General features: G+C 46.5%; 1 protein-coding gene across 7 annotated transcripts in view; it reads left to right on the plus strand.

The window, feature by feature from the left end:
* Positions 1 to 22,760, plus strand: part of LOC144765147 (uncharacterized) — a 158,062-nt gene that overhangs the window by 23,432 nt on the left and 111,870 nt on the right. For 4 of the 7 annotated variants that reach the window (XM_078650320.1, XM_078650331.1, XM_078650316.1 and 1 more), the window contains one exon: positions 6,479 to 6,635. The exons of 2 other annotated variants lie outside the window; for them this stretch is intronic. The gene's annotated coding sequence lies outside the window, so the exon portion shown is untranslated. Of the gene's footprint in view, positions 1 to 6,478; positions 6,636 to 6,857; positions 7,882 to 22,760 lie in introns of those variants that run through there. One more of the 7 variants, XR_013597689.1, reaches the window with a different exon arrangement.

The raw sequence follows: 22,760 nt of genomic DNA on the forward strand, positions 1-22,760 counted from the left end.
CCTATCACTGTGTGGACCTACTGGTAAGCTGGGGTCTATACTTCATGTCAACTTTGTTCATGCTTTGTGTAGTCATGGAGCAATCTGTTGGCATTTCATCAGGACCAAATATGGAAAAATGGGTAAATGTGAACTAATCTTCTCCACAGCGTGAGGAGCTTTGTAACTCAAAGCCCTGCACCGTGCATAGGTGATAAGGTGCCTATTAACATCTTACTGCCACAGGTGAGCGCTGTCTAACAGGGTGCACTAGATACGGTAACCCTTCTAAAATTCAGGACATATTGACTTATCCAATAGCGAGGACGCCGCATCAGAGGGAAACTGGTTTGAAAAGCACATGCTTCGTAGGGTGTTCAGTTAGAGATAATGTCTGTGGGATTGAACCTCCGGAACAGTATACTGTGAGTTGATTTATATGAAGAATGTGTATACTGGACTGTCATTTTTTCATCATCTCTTATGATATGTAAAATAAGACACAACACACCTGGAGGCCACCAAATATAAAATAAATTTAATGCAAAAATAGCAAAAGGCCTAGCAAACTACCAAGTGACAATTGTCTTTGCAATGGACGAGAGCATCCACCCTAAAGCAAGTTGGGGTATATAATGCTAATGCTATACGATGTATTTTTATACACTTTTCTCCTAATACAAGTCAATGAAACATGAACACGTGATAGAAACAGTTACTGAAACAACACTAATGAGTAGGAGGCAGGATCTTCTCTCGAGAGGAATGTGAGGAGTCCGTGAGGTGCAGATAAAAGATACACAGCTGCAGAATTCACTGTTTCTGGAAGTAACACTGTTTGTCAATATTCAATTTACTAAAAGATACAGGAAAGTGTGCAGATGGACATCACTAAATAAAAGGGTTCTGGCCCTAATAGAATCATGTAACTTTGCAGGCATATAAAGGCGAACAGACTATTGTAATTTGGTAATGTAATATATTAATGCACGTTGTGGCATTCATGTGTAACCAATTATCGGTATTAAAGAAACCAGTATATCCAGTTATGCTTTCTCAATTCCTTCTTCCTAGAGGCCGCCACTGCTGCTGTCCAGCTGTATTCAGCAGTGCCTCCTGTGACCAGGAATCCTGCATTTAGTCAATACCAAAGGTTGTCAATGCTTCCAGCCAACTCCGGTCACTGTTGCCACTCGCACCCCCCCCACCCTTGGGCCTTTTATTCTTTTAGCTAGCTCCAGTCAGTAGTGGCCCCTTGGACCTGTTTCTAAGCCTACTAGTCAGCTCCTGTTAGTACTGCCCCCTGGGACCTGTTATCATTCTAGCCAATTTGAGTCATTAGTAGCACCTTGGGACTAGTGATCATACTAACCAGCTTCAGTCAGTATTGCCCCCTGAGACCTATTATCCTTCTAAGTAACACCAGTCAGTAGTGACCCCTGCCAACCAGTTCCAGTCAATATTGACATGTATTGTTACCCTGCTTGTAATGAATACCAGAGGCTAGCGTTGTTGCTAGCCAGCTCCATTCACCAGTGGCCCGTCACATATTATCCTCAATAGGATCAATGCCCAAGGCCTTTGCAGCTGCTAACCTGCTCTAGTCAGTGGTGACCTCCCAGACCTGTTATTCTGCATATAATCAGCAAGGCTTCGGCCCTAATAACACTCACCCCACATCCTTACCGTATAATAGCAATGTAATTTATTTACTTACATTATACGGTAGGTACCGCACTATATCACATGATCCCAAAAACAAAGAAAATCAAAATTTGCCTTACCGTTCAGCACTGTTCAAAAATTACCAAATCACGCCAAGCACTATAGCCTGCCACATCACATGGCACACTCAGCCACAACATGACAAGATACCACGGCATGGATTTGGGGCCATTAATCTTCTGGTCAAGGCATGTATGCTGTAGATGCACATGCTTTGCATACTCCTGCCATCTTGTGTTGGGTCCGGATATTTGCAAGTTGTTTCATTATTACCCCTAGATTTATATTCCGGCGTAAAAATTACCTGCACCACTTAACAAATCTCTATTTGTTTCATCCCCTCTGATACTCTCCCTCTTTGCTCTATTTGATTTCCACCTGTTTATTACATTCCTCCACTTGCAGCATTTCTAAGGACTGAATTTTCCCATTCTCTATCATTTTTATACTATCGGCTTGATTGTTTAGGCATTTATTTTTCATAACTGCTTGTACCTCCGATAGATCCTTACTAAATAGAGGTTAAAAGGGATTTGTTGGAGACATTTGTTTACCCTCACCTTCACAATATGATATTTGGTCATGGTTGTTTCCAGTGTTCAATCTCACTATATCTGATGCATTTGTATTTTTCATACTTTTAGAAGCTTTATTTCTTGCTTTCCGTAGTTTTTTCCTCTGTCTATTTGATAGATGAACTTCCGGAGCTGCGTCTGTCATTGTTGATTATGTTGAGCATAGGTTTATCACTTCTTGATCTTTTGTTTTATCATCTATTTTTTCTTTAACAGCAACAGTATTGTCCTTACATTTTATTGTATCTTTAGAGGGGCAGTCGGTCTTGATGGGTTGAATTCCCACATTAGGAAAATTCCCTTTTACATCGTCAATTATTGTTTTTTAAATATCCGGAATGGTAGTGTAACAGGGCGGGGGAGGAGCCGAACACAGAAGTGGACCGGTGGTCCGCCACCCCCCTTTTACCTGCTTCCGTTCCCTCTCACTAGCCCCTTGATCTCTTTGCCCCTGAGTGGGCCATCACAGAACCCGAACAAGGATGGCAGAACGCCCCGAAGTGGGCCGCCACAGGACAAGGCTGGCCGAACGAGAACACCCAGATGCACGGCCCCTTTAAGTGGGATCCCTCGGACGACAAAGCTCCTCCCTTACAAAGCGTCACGAGTACGTCAAAAGAAGGCCGGAACCAGGAAGCAGTGGACGGCGTTTCCCAGGAGGCGAAAGGTGGTCACAGCAGCGGAGAGCGTGGAGGTTACAGCAGCGGAGAGCGTGAGGAGAGCGAGGCGGTCTAGACTCGAGAGGCCGGTGCCGAGTTGGAGAAGCCAGGCGGCCAACGTATCTACGCATCGCCCCGCCACGTTCCCACGGGAGGAGCGTGGCTCCAACAGGTACGGGGCAGAGTGGCGGGCTGGGTGGGACGTCGGGTCCAACCTACCGAGTGATCAGTTGTATAGCCCCGTGTACAGTCCGTAAACCCTTTCCTCTTCCTCACAAGCACTCTCCCCCCCACAGACTGTATATATTCACGATTGCACTGGTTTCCTTCACTCCCGGTCCTTACTGCACGCATTGGTCCCATACCCTGACCTAACACCGCCCTCTCTCTCCTTTCTCCCTACGCCAACGGAACCGGCGGGACAAGCTGAGATCCGATTCCCGAGCAAGCTGGATCCTGTCAGGAAGTCTGCCTTCGACCCTGCCGCCTTTGTGAGAGAGAGGATTACCAGTCGCAGAAGAAAATCGTATAGACAAATAAAGCCTTCACTTAAAACCTTATTCAGAGGGTCCGACTCTCTATCTACTTCTACTACCCCCCCCTGCACAGGAAGTGTCGGGCGCTGGTCCTACGTCCCTCCCTACCCCGGGACAGGTAGCTAGTTTGTTAATTAGTTGGGCACAACTACACTCTGCATACGTAGATATTGGCTGAGATTGTGCCCTTACTATTAGATTATTTTGTGTTGTTATCTTCTGCTCAATTCCGGCAACAGAGGATGCCGCAGCACTCAAGAGATCTATTTGGACCTCCTTTTTGTTGGACTGATATGTTAAAGCTTCCAGAGTTAATTGCGAGGTTTTGAAGAATAAATCCCAAATTGCTCCCGCGTTCCCACTTCCTGGTACCTGAGTACCTGGGCAATGGTGTTGCCCATTTATAAATGAGAGGTCCTTATACTCCTCTTTTTGTTGTCCTTGAAAATCATGTCCCTCATCACAAGAATTAATGAATTGTGGACTACTATTCAAAACGTCTTTTTGATACGGAGTTCTCCAACGCTGCAGAGTTTCTGAGTTGCTGTTGTATTCGTCCTTATTAATTTGAGATCCGTTATTTTGATTACATTTCGGCTGGTCCTGTTTTTTAACTGAATTTATCTTCGACAGAGTAAGATCCGATTTCAGTGGGGTATTGGCTTCCCTTATGATTTTTACCCCACCATTTAGTTCTTTTGGAGCTTCTTGCTCTCCTTGATTTATTTGGCCCAAATTAGATGGTTCCCCTATCCCGTTAGCTTTTCTGATTTTTACTTTCACTTCTATTGGCATTGGCTGCCTAGTTGGTAGTAATTGCTGAGTATCTCCCATTGTTGGATTTGTGAATTTTGGGTAATCTTGTTGTAAACGACCAGTAAGTGGAATAGTTAACATCTCTAGGTCCGTTATTTGACCCCAATGGTTGACGTGGTCCATAGTTGAATTTGACATTCGCTCGACTTAAGCTTCAGACTCAGGGTGGCCTGGTTCACTTACTCCTTGCTTAGGGTATATAATATTTGTTCAACTCAGTGGTTTAATTGGAGTTTGAAGATCACATGGGTTAGTTAGCAATGTTAGCATAGCACCAGTTGGATCTTTCATAAAATCAAACTTTGACAGCGACTTTCCCAGTTTCCCAAATGTATGGACCTTAGATGATTTAAAGGACTATATGTCACCTGCCTGTTTTATTTTAAATGTATCTAGTATTAGTGTGTGTTGTATTTTTCTTTTCCTTTTGATAGGAGGGAAAGGTGGCCGCTCCTTTCCTGACCTCATAATACACCCTCTAAGGTGAAGACGTCTTGCTTCTTTCAGAGAATCAAAGGGGCCAGTGACAACACCAAAGGGTGCTTTGATTGGACAAAAACACCACCAAACACCTCCAAGGGAAAACACCCCCAAAGCACACCTCGGTACAGAATCCGCCGGTACTGCTGGTTACTTAATTATTTAATTAACCGATTAATTAATATCCGGGGTCCGGGTAGGGCTGTAGTCTAGGCATGCAGAGCAATTCAGGGGTCGAGGGGTGCTTCAAGAGGGTCAAAGTCAATTGTCACTTTTCCCTTTGCATAATTTCTCAGATTTTGTATTACAGACTTATTACAGACTCCAATGGCTCAGCGACTTACGGACCGATCAACCTTAACTACTCGCCACACACCACACACCTCTTGCCACTTGTCACTCACCACTCACTGTTCATTGCTTGTTCATTGCTATTCATCGCTGTCAAGAGTACAAGGGAGAATGCTAGCAATCCTTCAGGAGCAAGAGCAGGATCCAGAGCCAGTCCCACTACAGATGGCAGATGTAGGCACTCCCCTCCACTCCTCGGCTCAGCTCTGCTCTGCTCAATGCTTAGTAAATAAGTAAAATCAGGCGGCAGGCCAAGGCTCCTCTGTGCCCTCTGTGCTCCTCTGTTCTCCTCTGTGCCTCTGTGCCCTGCAGCAGCCGCCGCACCAGCAGCACCGCAGGCCAAGGCTCCTTTGACCCCTGCAGCGGCGGCCGCACGAGCAGCACTAGCAGCGCCTTAGCACCGCGTTGCTGGCAGCAGCCGTTCCTGCCCCCACAGCAGATCTGTAGAACTTAAAGCGCCCGTATAATAGGACGCGGGTGAAGCGGGAGAAACCTTCAGGAGCGGGAACTGGTCACAAAACAAACCAGGGCAGTCGTCCCAGGCTCTGCTCCGCTTGCTCGTCAACTCCTCCTCGGCTCGGCCCCTCAGCTCTACTCGGTATGCTCTGCACTCAATGCTGAATTTCAGGCCAACAACAACTGTGAACACCAACAGAGGGAAGAATTGCGTGTTTCCCCCAGTTAGTAAAAAAAACAGCATAAGTCTTGGCTGCTTCTGCTGCACCCAGCGTCTTATGCATCTTTGCAGTCTAATTTTTCTGTCTGGAAAAAAATTGTGTCCTGGTCCAGGTGCAGAAAAACCTAACAACTGATAACCAGGTGGAATAAAATGAACACATGAAAGTACGCCTTAATTTCATTGCCCTGCATTCACACTCTGGACAATAGTTGAGGGATAGGTCTAGGCATAGTCCTCGCAGCACACAATAGATTTGCTTGAGGCAGAGGCCAAATCTCAAGTCAGGATATCAGATACAAGTAGGTCCTAACTTAGGGCAGGGGAAAACACCTGTTGTCCGTGGAGGAGTAATTCCCTTCCCAGAAATCTGCATCACAAATTAATTAATAGTATATATTTTTTTAATATCTGTTTGGTGCCAGTCCATATGACTTTAATAGCTGCCTTTGGGATTCTATGTTACAACTTCATAGGGTACTTGTATCCTTTGTGAGCGTAATAAAATGTTGAAAATTCTAGAAATCCCCACTCTTCCATCCAAGTACTCTCATGCTACCATTCTACACTCTGCTCTGTCTGAAAAACAGCTCAACATTTTCAAAATTCTGCATTGATTTGGCTTGTAAATTATATTTTTGGAAATGTACATGTATTAACTATTTAATTTTAATACTATAGGTGATTGAAATTACGGACGAAGAAAGCAAGATTTAGCACTAAGCAACTGAATGTCAGCACCACAAGAAGGATTATTTTGAAAAACTGAAGGACATCCAGCATTCTACGTTTAAACAATTTCGAAAAATCTAAGTGTGGCGAGGAAAGTACTACACCTGTAAGTGAAGTTTCTAATTTTGCATTTCATTAACCCAGAGCAAAGCCATATCTGTGCACACAGCATCAGAAATAATGTAGAAAGACCACTTCAGCATCCTCATCTGAAATATTATCAGAAAGACAAATCGCCTCAGCATGACAGAATAACGTTCATCTAAAGCACCATGTAATTCTAGAGAGGAAGCACACACTGCATAATTTTTTTTTTTTACAACTAAAGGTTTCTTCTGGATACCATCAAAGAAAAGACTCTGAAAGAAGACTCCGAAGCTGACACGTTAACAACCAAAAGATTAGAAAATCACCTTTGTTCAACAACCGTTTTTAACCAGTTACGCAAGTTTGAGACTAACTGCCTCGAGATATGACACCTCGACCCACTCTACTCACTCTGGCGAAAACCTTAAAAATTCACCATTTTATTGTTTTCATGACCATCTCAGATTGTTTCCTTTTTATTGTGTACTGTTCGGTAATTCTTTGTAAATCGCCTCAACATTATCTGTTGTGCAGGAGTGATATGTAAAACTGTTAAATATAAAAATGGATTAAAGGAGCACCGTTGCGCTATAGCTAATGTAAATAAAGCCTCGTCTTCAGGACTACAAACCTTAACCTTACACCAAACATAGAAAGGGTAGAAGGAACTGATATTCTGCGACTAATGATCCACAATAGTACTCTGCACGTTCAAACGCCCTCAGTTACTGCCATTACGTCAGTACAAAACGGACCTTATCAGTTTAATCATTAAATATCAAACCAACACCGTATTACTGCATTGCTAAGAACCTATACAAATAGATTTGAGAAAAACTTCAGTCACAAATTAAGTTGCTGCCGGAGAGGCTAAAGACTATTATCTGCTAGAAAAATTTCAACAGGTGTTACAGGACTGCTTCCAGACATAGTTTGCTCAATTCAAGTGTTAAGAAAATTACACACAATTTTTAGAGATAAGTGCTGAACATTATCTAAACAAGCCCGAAGTTGGGGAAAAAAGTTACCTGTGCCCAAAAAGATACAGCCATAAATCTTATCTCACAGAATTTGACAGAATGCACACAGGGGGAAACCACTCTCAGTGCAAAGTATGCCAAAAAAGTTTCAGCCGTAAATCTTATCTCACTGAGCATATGAGAATCCACACTGGGGGAAACCACTCTCCGTGCAAAGTATGCCACAAGAGTTTCAGGCGTAAGTCTTATCTCACTGAGCATATGAGAATCCACACTGGGGAAAAACCTTTTCAGTGCTCTGAATGTCAGAAAAGGTTTAGAATCAAACTTGAGTCTATACCGACATGCAATAACCCACTCTGTGGAAAAACCTTACCAGTGCGCTGAATGCCCGAAAAGTTTCACCGCTTAAATCTTATTTAACTGAACATATGAGAATCCACTCTCAGGCAAACCCTTATCAGTGCTCTGAATGCCAGAAAAGGTTTTGTAACAAACGGAGTCTAACTCGACATACAATAACCCACTCTGTGGACAAACCTTACCAGTGCGCTGAATGCTCGAAAAGTTTCAACCAAAAATCTTATTTAACTGAACATATGAGAATCCAATGAGAAGCACTTCCCATGCGCACTGTGAACAACTGCAGAGGTCTATGAGTTCATTATCTCACAGGTCTGTATCACATATGCAGGCCCTGGGCAGATATTACTTCACCATTTTTATCATGATTAGAATTCAGATGAGGCCTTTTCATTTCCCAAAATTCTAATTGTATTCTCAGCAGCAAGTGTATATATAAATCGCTGAGTGATGACTGCGCAGTGCTCAAGATGAAAGTGATATGATGATAAAATAATCAGATCCACATTTTGTTCACAAAAACAGGGCTGTAAATTGCTTATGTACAATCCAAGTTAAGCAAAGGCGATTCTTAGAAGACATAATTTATATGAAATAGTCCCTGTTTAGTCAATGTTTCAACCATTCCAGTTAATTACCGTGGACTCATCAGGACGGTAGATCACCGTCTCTCCCATATGCTTCTCACACTATATTCAATACAACCCAGTAAGGATTCTTCTGTATCTCGGGGCAGCGTACCTGGGAGCCAGTGAATCCTCGGCTCGCTGTCAAACAAGTTCAAGTCTGACACTTCCTGATGAGACCATCGTCATTGACTGTCTTGTCTGTGAGAAGCTGCACCCGCCCTCCTGTGATGGTGGGCAGGAAGACCTCCACCGCCAAGTGAAATGCTCGCAACTCCAACAGCTTGATGTGGAGTTGGGTCTCTGCTGGTGAGGAGGGTTCCCTAATCTGTCTCCCATATGGCCTTCCCATCCCAGAAGTGATACATCCGTCGCCACTGTTTAGTCTGGGTGGAATAGGGAGATGGGTCTGCCACTGGCATAATCTAATTGACTGGAGAATATGTTGGATACTGCCTACAATAGGGTGAGTCATTGTCTGGAAGGACACAAAGAGGTTTTGAGGCTGCACCAGTTGTAGAGGCAGGTCACGCAGTGGCATGATGTCCTGGACGTTGCCTTTGTGTGCCATGGCCATGAAAGAACTAAGAGACCTGTTGGGTTTGCAGCAGGGTCTGGTGCTGGCAATGTTGAAAAACTCTACTGTAGCCAAAAGGGGACGAGATTTGTGATGAAATTGCGTGGCGGAGGCAGACAGACCCAAGGAATCTGTCTGGGGCCTAGTCTGCTTTCTTGCTTAAAAGACGAGAGCCATCGAATAGCTTGTCCATTAACGATGCTTGGGTATCTTTAGAGAAGCATAAATTACCGAACCACTCCTGAGGCGGAAGCCGGGAGAGTCTGCTCGCTGTTTGTGTTTAAAATTATATTTGCATTTTCTGTGTTTTTAAAACCACGTTTCACTCACCCTTGAGCACTTTCCCCCAGAAAGCTGATACAAAGTCCCTCGCACAGCGGATCTTAGCGCTGTTGCAGGTAGGGAACAACATCGCCGCAATCACGTGCTCAACCCCCGGGCCACGCCCACTTCCTGAGGCCACGCCCACTCAATCCTAGCCTTCATAAGTCTCGCTGACTCACTAGCGCGCCAAAATTACCGAACCACTCCTGAGGCGGAACCCAGGAGAGTCTGCTCGCTGTTTGTGTTTTAAATTATATTTGCAATTTCTGTGTTTTTGAAACCACGTTTCACTCACCCTTGAGCACTTTCCCCCAGAAAGCTGATACAAAGTCCCTCGCACAGCGGATCTTAGCGCTGTTGCAGGTAGGGAACAACATCGCCGCAATCGCGTGCTCAACCCCCGGGCCACGCCCACTTCCTGAGGCCTCGCCCACTCAATCCTAGTCTTTATAAGTCGCGCTGACTCACTAGCGCGCCAAAATTACCGAACCACTCCTGAGGCGGAAGCCGGGAGAGTCTGCTCGCTGTTTGTGTTTAAAATAATATTTGCATTTTCTGTGTTTTTAAAACTACGTTTCCATCACCCTTGAGCACTTTCCCCCAGAAAGCTGATACAAAGTCCCTCGCACAGCGGATCTTAGTGCTGTTGCAGGTAGGGAACAACATCGCCGCAATCGCGCGCTCACCCCCCGGGCCACGCCCACTACCTGAGGCCACGCCCACTCAATCCTAGCCTTCATAAGTCGCGCTGACTCACTAGCGCGCCAAAATTACCGAACCACTCCTGAGGCGGAAGCCGGGAGAGTCTGCTTGCTGTTTGTGTTTAAAATTATATTTGCATTTTCTGTGTTTTTAAAACCACATTTCACTCACCCTTGAGCACTTTCCCCCAGAAAGCTGATACAAAGTCCCTCGCACAGCAGATCTTAGCACTGTTGCAGGTAGGGAACAACATCGCCGCAATCACGCGCTCAACCCCCGGGCCACGCCCACTTCCTGAGGCCACGCCTCTCTCCTCCCTATATCAATGTGCATTTATCGGACGCGCAGCAACGAGCGCAGCGGGCGCGCCGTCAGCGCGCCGAAGGCGCACCAAAGGAAAGCCCGTCTGCGCCCCTCCGCACCAGGCCGGGCCCAGGGCCCGAAACCCCTGGAGGCTACACCACAATACCTAGGGTTTATACGCCTGAACTACTACTCTCCATGCGACACCCTATCAAACAAAAATCTCAGCTTCTACCAAATGATAGGCACAATTCCATCTTGTGTACGTCCTGCAAATTCCAACTTGATGTTCCTCAGCTCTGTCGGCCCATTGTCGCAAACCGTAAGCCGGCACACAGTTGGCTTCTAGGAAGCCTGAACTGTAGATCCCTCAGCAAAAATAAAAGAAACATATTCGACCTCTTGTCCGACAACTCTCTGGACGCCCTATTTCTCACGGAGACGTGGCTACACGCCAGCTCAGGCCCAGACATAGCGGAAGCCCTCCCGTCTACTTATGCCATAGCCAGAATAGACCAAACCATTGGTGTTGGGGGTGGCATAGCTGTTATCTTCAAAAAATCGGTGCAATGTACCCTGGAACCAGTCTCCTTGAATGCCTGTGAGATGGCCCTATTTAAACTTCAACTCCACCCGAACTTTACCTTCACGGGTCTCCTGATTTACCGACCACCCGGCCCTCCTCAACCCTGGGCAACCCAACTAGTGGACTGGGTCGCCTCGGTCCGGATAAACTACAGCAATATGTCCATCTTAGGCGACCTAAATATACATTTTGACTACCAGCTAAATAAACCAGGGTCAAACCTAATCCACGATCTTGCTGCCATGAATCTCACTTTGTGGAACTCGGGGGCCATACACAAAAGAGGACACCTTCTGGACCCTATTTTTTCCAGTCTTCCACTGTCACTCTGCCACCCAGCCTTGCCCCTACACTGGTCTGATCATTTCCTTATAAATTTCAGCGTGTCTGACCACATAAACTCCTGTCCCTCCGCAGGACAGGACAGTCCGGCAACAGAAACTGGACATAAACCACCTTATGTCCGTCCTAGACTCGGCACCCCTGGATGATTTATTTGACACCGAGGACATAGACATTGTAGCTACTAAAATTAACAAATGGCTATTAGGAGCCTTAGACACCTGCCTTCCCTTGACTCGTAAAAAAATCACAAACCATAACTGTGAGAAGTTGGCCTGGTATATGATGCTCACTAGTTCTAGTGATCACCTTGTACCATGCCAAGCAACCCTTATGGTGCAGGTTGTAAAGTCAACCTTATAGACAAGCTATCCTAGGGGTAGCATGGACTAAGCAGTCTTAGGCTAAACTCTGTAAAGGCATGTGAAGCAAGCTGTTTTACCATACACAATCCCTTGAATACCAAATGAAAGGACACCACACAGATATATATTGAAAATATATATGGATTTATTACTACAAGTAACCCTGATACTCTTTATGAGCACAGAAGCAAATGCGTTAAAACAAAACACAGTTAAAATACACAAAAGTTGCACAATTTTGGATGAGCCCTAGGGGCCACCTAAACCATATACTAAGAAAGTGGTATAAGAGATGCCACTTGGACAGGAAATAGGCCTAGGGCCTGGGGAATCGCTGGAGCTGTTCGGGACTAACAGTGAAGAAGTCGGGAAAGGCCCGCGGGACTCGGGTGCAGTGTTTAAAGTGTACGCACTCACCAATGCAAAGTCTATGGTGCGTAAAAAGTACAAAGTTAGTTAGAAAGGAACCTTCCGAGTTACCTAGAAGGATGAAACGTCAGACACAGACACTAGAGGTGTGTACCAGTGTGGGAACACCGGCGGAGCTGAGTTACCTCACCCACAGGAAGCGGGTGCATAGGGTCGAAGTAGTGTCGGGTTTCGTCACGCAGGTCGATGGTGCTTGGAGCTGAAGATGCTGCAGGCGGCTCGATGTGAAGAGTTCCGGTGGATCCAAGGGTGGATCTGAAGAGGTGAAGACCTGAAAGCAGAGGGGACAATGTTCAAAGTCACTAGCCAGTGACTACCGTGGAACCAGAGTGGAACCAGGCGATGTCGGGTGCAAACAGGCGTCGAGGTGTAGCTTCTCTCTGCAGCCACGTGGACACGAGGGGTCGAAGATGTCCAGGAGTCGGTCACGAGCTGTCCCACGCAGGCTTCTCGCTGTTGGCGGTGTCGGCAACTTGATTGAAGCAAACAGGCCTTGGCTAATGCAAGCCACGCAGGAATCGAAAAAAGGCTTGTTACTCGGACCAGCAAGGTCAGAGCAGGGGCTCCTTTTTACAGGAGCAAGGGCAAGTCTGGAGCAACCAGACCTGCAGTGTAAATTGAAGGTTTCGTCGCCAAGATGGCCACTAGCTGCGTGGCAAGTGGACGGGAAGGCGCGTCGAGTGGCACAATGCAAAAGGGCCCCACGCAGATCGTGGAGATGCTGGGGGGCTGATCTTCGGTGCAAGGGCTGCTCGAGGTTGAGGCTTCTCAAACCCCAAAGCACAGCGTCGAGGGTGCCTCTGATGCTGCGCAGTCAGCGTTTCGGGGGTCTTCCAAGAGGTCCGGTCCCACGTCTCTCGGTGCCTCCACGGGTCCCTTCTTTGCAGGGACTGTGGATCGGGCTGTGAGAAGTCTGGGAGTCTGGGTCTTGTCAGGCTCTGGGCTCGGTCTCCGGCGGGAGGCGGCGGCAAAGCAGACGTCGAGTTGCTGGATGGTGCCTGTGTGAACAGGGTGGTCACTCCTTGGCCACAAGGGAGATTCTCTTCCGTCTTCTGAGCAGCAGAATGTCGAAGTCCAGTCTTCTTCTGTATTTCAAGTTGATTCAGGATGATCTGAAGTCTCAGGACACAGCTCCCACTCTTATTCGAATCTGGGGGGCCGGATCACCTACTAGGTCCCTCCTCTGGGTGGAACCAGGAAGGGGGGTGGTTACACCCCCTTTCCTTTGTCCAGTTTCACGCCAGGACTGGGGCTGGAAAGCCCCAGCACCGGTTTGAACTGGCCTATGCACAGGGACACCTTGTGTGCCCCAGGCATGTCTGATTCTATTCAGCCCTGTCCTACCCAATACACAAAATCCTGTCTGGGGAGGTGCTAGCACCTCCCAAGGCAGGAAACCCTTTGTCCAAGCTGCCCTCGCTGGAAGGACTCCCAGCAGCAGGAGGTCAGACTTGTGTCTGTGGTGGCAGCATCCATTTTGTGATGCTGAGGCTCTGTTTAACTTTAACCGGGGTTCAGGTTAGGTACATGTCGTGTCCCTCTAGAAGGGTGGAATGCTACCCCCGTCGCCAGAACTGGCGAGGGGGTAGTAGTCCAATTCGTATGACACCTTACTCGACATGTTTTGATAAAGCCAAACCCAAGATAGCATTTAACCGCGAGGATTATAATGCACTTAAGAGTATATGGTATGGCAATATCATGGAACAGCTAAAGGACATGGTTCCGAAAGCTGCAGACAGGCTCAGCTCATGCCAGAGCACCATCTCACATATTTCCAAGCACTCCGCCTCCAGGATTGATGAGGCCTTCCATAGGAGTGACTGATAGGAACATATGTGTCCATTTTAGGTTAGGTATAGGCATACTACACCTAAGTAAGGGGTGATTACAGCAACTTACCCCAGCTGAGTGATCAGCCAGTTGTGTCAAATATGGAGGCCAGGCCAGGGGTGGCACAATACATGCTGCAGCCCCTGGTAGGCCTTCGAAGCACCTATGCCCTGGGTACCTGGGTACACTGTTACAGGGGCCAATAAGGTGAGCCAATTCCAATTGGGTATGTACCTAAGGTACATGGAGTCCATTTTAAGGAGAGAGCAATTAGCCTGGGGCCCTGAATAGCAGGATCCCAGGCCAACTATGTCAAAAAACCAGCTAAACACCAGGCAAAAAGTTTGGGGGTAACCATAGTCAGATATCCACCTTCCTACAATAACCCTCCTGCATTATGGTACAACGTGGAACTGAAGGCAGCGAAATCCAAGTGTAAACGCCTGGAACGACTCTGGAGGACGGACTCTCCTACAGCCTGCCTGACCTACCGAAACAAACTCAAGCTCTATCATAAAGCTTGCTCCACGGCAAGAACCAACTACGTGGCGAAAGCCACAAACAAATCCAAAACTCTTTTTAATCTCGTAAAAGAATTAGCGGGCTCAAATACATCAGCCAAACCCCCTCCATTGAATAATGTCCAATGTGAAGAATTGGCGCAGTTCTTTACTAAAAAGATTGAGACCATCTACCAGGACATTGTAAAACAGCACCAGATACAAGCAGAAACTGTCCTGGACCTCGATCCAAAAGGGGGAGGCCATTTCCCCTGCGCAAAACCCGCCCTACGTGCCATTAATATTCTGGCCCGAGATAAATGTTCAGGGTCTTCAAGTCATCTTAGGAAACATGCCAAGGTGTCACCACTTCTCAAGAAACCATCGGCGGATCCGAAAGTGCTGGCCAATTTCCGTCCTATATCCCTCCTACCTGCATTCTCCAAAATCTTGGAGAAACACGTCCACGGACACCTTGCCAGTTTCACGGAGGTAAACAACATACTTCACCCCTCCCAATCGGGTTTCCGCCCCGGCTTTTCCACTGAGACGACACTGCTCGGGGTCATGGAAAATCTCCGCCTCCTAGTCGATAGAGGTGATTCCGCTGCGCTGATTTTACTCGACCTCAGCGCAGCGTTCGACACCCTCTCTCACCACATTTTCTTAAATTCGCTCTCCACCATGGGAATTAGGGGCAAAGCACTGGACTGGATATCATCTTTTCTGACGCTCAGGACGTTTCAAGTCACCTCTAGTACCGCGGCCTCTAATGTCCACCAATCCCCCTATGGTGTCCCTCAGGGATCGGTACTGATCCCCCTGCTTTTTAACTTATACGTTACCCCGCTAGCTCAGATCGCCGAAGCAGCAGGCCTCAACATGTTCACTTACGCCGACGATTCTCAAATCGTATTTTCACTCTCCAACGGAGACCACGACTCCTCCTCCCTCCTGCAGTCTGGCCTTAGGAGCATTGCCACCTGGATGAGAGAAAACATGCTCAAACTTAACGGCAGCAAAACGGAGGTTTTAATACTGGGCCCTAATCAAAACCTCTGGAACCCAAGACATTGGCCAACTGAAATGGGCTCCCTACCCATCCCGTCACAAAAAGTACGAAACCTAGGCATCATCATCGACAACGGCCTTACTATGGAACCGCAAGTCACCAATCTGACATCCACCGGCTTCACCATCCTGAGGTGGCTCAGGAAAATTATATGGATGTTACCAGATGACACTCAACAATCAGTGGTCAACGCATTAATCACCTCCCGCTTGGACTACGGTAACGTCCTCTACCTAGGGGCTTCTAAAGCAGTCATGCGACACCTTCAACTGGTGCAGAACGCCTCAGCTAGACTGCTTTGCAAGTGCCACAGGAGGGAACATATGTCCGGTCACCTTAAAACGCTCCACTGGCTACGAATTGAAAATAGGGTTAAATTCAAAACCCTTAGCCTAATGCACAGAATCAAATGGGGCAATGCACCTAGATACCTGCAAGCCCTCGTTCAAGCCTACACGCCGGCTCGCTGCCCGCGATGCTCATCTCAAGGCCTTTTTTCAGTTCCCAGAATACGCCTAGTGAGGATGGGGGGTAGATCTTTCTCCCTTCTGGGCCCAAAGCTCTGGAATTCCCTTCCTCAACACCTACGCCTGGAAACCCGCTATACCCACTTCCGCAAAGCCATCAAGACCTAGCTTTTCAACCAGTTTTGCTCATGCCTCTCCCCTGAGTCTCTCGCTCCTGCTTTTGTGGTTTAGTATTCTCTTAGCGCCAGGAAACCCGCGCTCTATAAACCCAACAAATAAATAAAGTAAATAAATAAAGCATATAGACCTAATCCAGGCAATGCACCGAAGTTTCACACTCATGCCAATCGCCTGACCAAAGCAATAGGCTATGTCCAAGTCACAACATAGTACTGACTGCTGCAACACATCTATCCTGAATAGCTTGTTTTCGCCGACAGAGTTTGGGCCACTGTTTCCCGCAGGGCATGATTATATTTGGGAGCATTGACATTCAGACCCTTCAGGATTTAGCTATGTGCGAAACAAATCGTCAGTTTTATAAAAAGCCTGCACTTTTCATAAAAATGCCAGTGAATGCAACCTCGTCCTTGCATTGATCCAACGCTCGCCAAGCCAGGTGTTCCCTGGACCGGAAACAATCAACTGGGACCGGTTTCGGGGTAACACCCCATATCAGCCAGGCTAGCTTGAATCCCAGGATGCTTGTTTCCGGTCCAGTTGAGACCTGACTTGGCAGTTCGGTCTGGACTGTTCCCATGAGGCACATGGTCAAGACTGGTTTGCAGATGGCTGGGCCTGAACTATGGTGGCGAAATGAGCTAAAGAACGATGATGGATTCAACCCAGATCTGTGACTGGGGGTGAGTTTCTGAAAAGTTTCAGCCGTCCGTCCATCATCTCCTTGTGTTTGCTTTGTTTGCCGTAAGTTGGCAGAGGTACGCCGAGACATGGGGCCCCTTGCTTACTTTGCCACTGGATTCAAGCGAGCCTGGTTGATGCGGGGTGTTACCCTGAAACTGGTCCCAGGATGCTTGTATCTGGAAGAGACTATTAGTTATATATTCCTTACCTTAAAATTACCCCCAGGTTTCAGACTGGATCCAGAGAATTTTTTTCTTAGCAGTACCCCTGCGCTTCGGTAGGTGGCGTCGGTCGACTCCGTGTCCTGTGTCGTAGGCGCCGGGATGACATCGCAGTGTCTACTTAAGATGCCCCACCTGCACGCTGACGTCAGTTCTTTTAGACCATTTCTGAGGGTGAAAGCCAGGACGCAGTTAAAGTTCCATAGTTTCGCTGTTAGTGAGGCAAAGGGTCACCCACCACTCCTGGAACTACGAACGCTGAGGGTATTCAAGGGCTTTAGTGAATTGGACCTCAGGATCTTGCCTGACAATAGATCCTAAGTCTTCGTCTCAGATACTGCCGACCTTTCTGCTCCAGGGCTCTGTAGGCGAAGATTAATGCCTTGAATTTGTTAGGCAAAACAAGGGTACCCTGTTAAGCGAACCTGGGCTTGTAATGTATATATAAGGAACAATGGTTCAGGGATGGCCTAATTAGGTCCAAAGATACAAAGAAAAAGGTATTTTATCTAGATATTGAATAAATTAGGGAGCACAGTATGTAGGGCAACATGTGTACTTTTAATCATTATGGTTGCCAGTTGGCATTACACAGGTACGTTCAGGTGCTCACATGAGTGAAAAAAATGCGTAACGTGACTAAGTGAGAGTGAAGATACAGGAAATATCACAAAGACAACAACAAGAAATCCACAACGATATATACAATGGGGGAATTTTCATTGGGGGGTCGACGACGTTTCGATCTTACGTAGTCAAGATCATCATCAGGACAGGGTGAGCAGTCCGAAACTGGAGAAAAAAATTGTTTATGTTAGCACTGTGCCCTACTGGACACTTAATTAATACATTGCCTTTGTGCTCCCAGTGCCAGAGTAATAACAGTTGGCATGCTTTTAGTTTAGTTCACAGTTTTTTGCATAAAACATCCCAAGGTGCACGAAGGGATTAGAGCTAATGCGTGCTTAAGTAATTGGGGTAATGATACCAGGGTGACCTTTACATTACGCGCTGTGTCGCATACCTATACTTACTAATTACTAATTAAGGGAGCAGGTAAATGAAGAGGAGGAGTGTCTGGCGCACTCTATGTAGGTTCAGTCTCTTCGAAGCCTGGTTAATGTAGCACTCGAGTATGGAAGGATCTGGGGCGAGTAAGGCAAAACATCAAAAATCAAACCCAATTGTCCATCAATAGAGATTCTAGTCTGGGTCTTAGCGGTACACAGTGGCTTCTTACTTGCAACTCAGTTGGAGTAGAGGGTCCTCTACATCAATTAATGGTTTCAGGTGAGTATTTAGAGGTCATAGTCTAGAAGAGATTAATCAAACAATGTGGAACATGGTACTAATTTATGAAAGGGTGTAAATTACAGTTAAAATCATGAGCCATGCTTACTTGAGTATACTTTGAGGAGGATATACATATTTAAAGAGGGTTTTGGAGAATTGTAAAAACAAGGTATAGATATTTTCAAATAAGATATCCTCGTTGGTACACCCTTATTTAGATCCACTAACATTTTTTTGGTTACATAATACACTATCCGCTTTGGGGGGCTGACCGTTAGTGAAAGGGTAGGCTCAAATAAGGTATACGCGTAATTACCAATACAGTCTCTGATTAACGTCTGAGATCTGGATCTGTAATTAAAGTGGCGGGAACTACAAGGTTGAAACGGGAGGTCATGTACAAGCAGCAGCGTCTGCGGGGCAGGCAGGAACACTTACTAAATCGCCGTGTTCTGAGCCGGGGATAGTTTTCCTGCTCCACGCGGCGGTCGCGCTGAATGCTGTTGCTCCATCAGGGGGCGTGGCAGAGGGGGCCAAGGTAATAATGGCTTCCGGGTGTCTGATCCTACGCGTCTGCACAAGAAGTCATGCTTATGTCGCTGTAGTGACTGCTATCACGCGCCTGTGTGTTTGAGCCGCATACGTAAGATGCAGGAGAGACTCTACCCATTTGCGCATGGCTAATGGTTCCCTCGTTTTCAGGATGACGTGTCTATTCATTAATGCTATGAGTTCAGTATACATACTTAAATGTTGGGCTTGGGAATGGCCCTTATTACGTGCCGTAATTCTACTTTAGTGTTGACATTTAAATTCAATTGCGGACTTAAAATGACCCCCTATTCAATAAGGTATTTAATCTGGCAATGCATCTTTCGGGATCAGTAGGTAATAGCTAGCTAGTATTAGCTGCAACACCTTGTTGGTTATTAAAAATTACAAGTTACAACAGGGTATACGTGCTAATAATTATAATGTGCATATTTTCAACTACAGGGCTTGAGAGTAGCCCTTTAACACTCAGTTGTGCTTAGTCAGGTATCTGATATGTGTGCTAATATTTACAGTGCGCATGATGAGCCTAAGGCAAGTTTAGATATACAGAATTAGCCCCCTAGCTGTAAGGATACATTGGTTACAGTGCGCATTCAGTCTAGGAAAAGTACAAACACATAAGGGATGCGGTAGCGAATTCCAGCACCGCTTTGTAAGTTATGAGATATCTTGATATGTAGATAAGGTTAACACAAAAAGTAACATTAGTCATTTCTGTACAAGGTTAGCATAGTGGGTGACAAAAGGCTCATCAGGTTAGACCTATGAGGAGGACAACTGGTTCAAGGGTCCTTGGTGGCATGGTATCAAACGCAGGAATTCCACTCATCAAGAGTGTTCAGTCCTTTTTCAATTGTCTTGCAGTTATAGATCCATTTGAATTCTAGACGATTGAGTATGGATTCTTCGTTACCGCCCCTTGTGCTGGGTACCAGGCTGTCTATCACCGGCCAGGTGAAATCTGTTTCTGAATGTCCCAGGGCCAAATAATGTTCCACCGTTGGCGCCGTGAGTACTTTACAACGGATCCGGCTTCTGTGTTGTGAGATTCGGATCTTGATCTGCTGTGTAGTCCGACCGATGTAGTATAGTTGGCACGGACACTTGATGCAGTAGATTACATTTTTGGAATTGTAGTTGGTAAATGACTTAAGGGCATGCTTACAGTTATCATATTCAAAAACGTTTGTGTTGTTTGTGGAGTCGCATGCAATGCAATGATTACATTTGTAGTGTCCAACGATTGGTGGCAGATTGAAACAAGCCTCAATAGTGTTATTTTTTCTGACTGGGGTGGATGCCCTAACCAAGTGATCTTTAAGGTTGTGCCCTCTTTTAAAAGAGAAAAGGGGGGATCCTGTACTTAGTTCGAGTGGGTCCAGTACAGACCAATGTTTGCTCACTAGTTTCTTCAGTTTATTGCTCACTGTGCTGAAAGTGGTGACACAGGTGGTCCTAGTTAGTGATTTCTTATCACGTGGTTGGAGTAGGTGTTCCCGGTGGGAATACCACACTCTTTTCATATCGCGTTTCACCAGTTTCCTGGGGTAGCCCCTGGATGCTAATTACTGAAAGAGGATCTCCGCCTCATGAAAAAAGGCTTCCTTGAATTTGCAGTTGTGCCTGATCCTCAGAAATTGCCCATATGGAAGGCCATCTCTGGCTTCCCTGGGGTGCGCACTGTGGTATTCAAGCATGGTGTTCCGTTCGGTGGGCTTTCTGAATAGAGTAGTGTATAACTGGCCATCCAAGCACTTGATAGTTACATCCAGGTAGTCTACCTGGTGTGCATCATACCTAAATGTGAATTTTAGGTCCGGCTGGCTTATGTTGAGCCAAGCACAGAACTATTTTCATGCATTCTGGTCACCTTCCCAAATTATGAGGACATCGTCTATGTACCTGCGCCAAAGACAGATCTTGTCAAAGTGTGGATTTGTGTCATTGAGAATGATGTTGGATTCCAAGTCATCCACGAACAGAATAGCAAAGTTCGGAGCAAAAATTGCCCCCATTGAAGTGCCTTTGCACTGTCGGAAGTATGTGTCTTTAAACAGGAAGTAGTACCTACTGAGTGCAATCTCAAGCAGACTAGTTATAAATTCAGTGGGTACCTGATGGGGCGCTGGACGGTTATTTAGATGTTTCTTGATTACATCTATACCCTTTTGTTGGAGACTGTTTGGACACAGGAACTCTATGTCAAGAGTGACAAGGAGTTCTGTGTTTGGATTGAATGCTTGTGATTCAATCATATTGATAAGGTGGGTGGTGTCTTTGACGTAGGTCATAATGTCACCAAAAAGGTCATTTATGAAAAAATCAACATATTTCCTTAGGGGTTCCAGAATGGAGCCACAGCCTGACAGGAGCCTGGGGGTTCCTCTGCATCTTTATGCACTTTGGGTAGAGTATACAATACCGGGGTGCTGTGGCTGCTTGTTATTGAGGAACAGGAATTCAGTTTTACCAATGAATCCATTTTCCAGACCCTCTTGGGTGATCCGGAGAATGTCTTCAGTGATCTTTTTCACTGGGTTGCTGTTCAGACGTTCGTAGTGCAAGGTGTTATTTACTTGTGATATAATTGAATTTGATATGGCTAATGACCGGTAACCAGTGCAGCAACAAAGATGACCAGAAACGGACTGATGCATGGGCACCTTAAGAATAAGGCGCTGACACAACTCAGGTACCTCCTGGAATGGAACCGCCCCAAATCTGAAAAGAGATGGCTCTTTCAAGATCGCGCAATGGCCCAGATGCCATTATGGAGGATTCCCTTCCTTAAGCGGCGAGACCGGCCCCCATACATGAAAAAATCACCCATCACCCGCACTGTTTTGCAGGTGTGGGATAAGGTAGCGGTGTCCCGGGGACTCACCACTTACCCCTCACCTCTGATGCCCCTATTCGATAACCCCGCCTTTGCACCGGGTATGGCTCGGGGATCCTTCCCCAAATTGCGGCAGTCCGACTGCAGATCTGCTGGCCACTTCTTTGACCTTTCCGGCTTCATGACGATGCAAACTCTACAGGACACATACGCGCTCCCCCGGATCCCGCGCCTAGAGTACTTTCAAATTCGTCACTGGCTCACGGGCAGAGATATGTTACCACAGGTCAGCAGGCTCCTCACTCCATTTGAGAAATGGATCCACACCAAGAAATCAGATAAACGAGCAATTACGGAAATATATGCAATGCTCAGCCCCACGCGATCTCCTTCCGTGCGATCAGCGGGTCAGAAGAGGTGGGAAAGGGAGCTCGGTCGATCCCTCACTGACAAAGAGTGGCAGGACATATATTACAGGGCACACCACACTGCCAGGAATGTCGCTAGCAAGGAAGCGGCAGTCAAGATCGCTTACTATTGGCACCTGATGCCAACAAGATTACATCAGGGTAACCCCCACCGTGACCCCCTGTTTTGGAGAGGTTGTGGTCAACCAGGCACTCTGACCCACATACTGTGGGACTGCGCAGAGGTACGAGACTACTGAGACCAAGTGCTCAAGGACAACGACCAGAACTTTGACACTGAAATCCCTCGATTCCCGGTATACACATTGCTTGGCCTACCCAACAAACTCACCTTCCCACTTAAATCGCCCAGAGGCAAACAAATGGGCTTAGCGATGGGGGCAACAACACAGCACATATTGTCTCTATGGGGCACCACACGGAAACCCACACACACGGGTTGGCTTCACAAATTATGGTACACGATGGGGATGGAAAG

The sequence above is a fragment of the Lissotriton helveticus genome, chromosome 1_1, assembly GCF_964261635.1.
Source record: "Lissotriton helveticus chromosome 1_1, aLisHel1.1, whole genome shotgun sequence".
Classification (NCBI taxonomy): domain Eukaryota; kingdom Metazoa; phylum Chordata; class Amphibia; order Caudata; family Salamandridae; genus Lissotriton; species Lissotriton helveticus.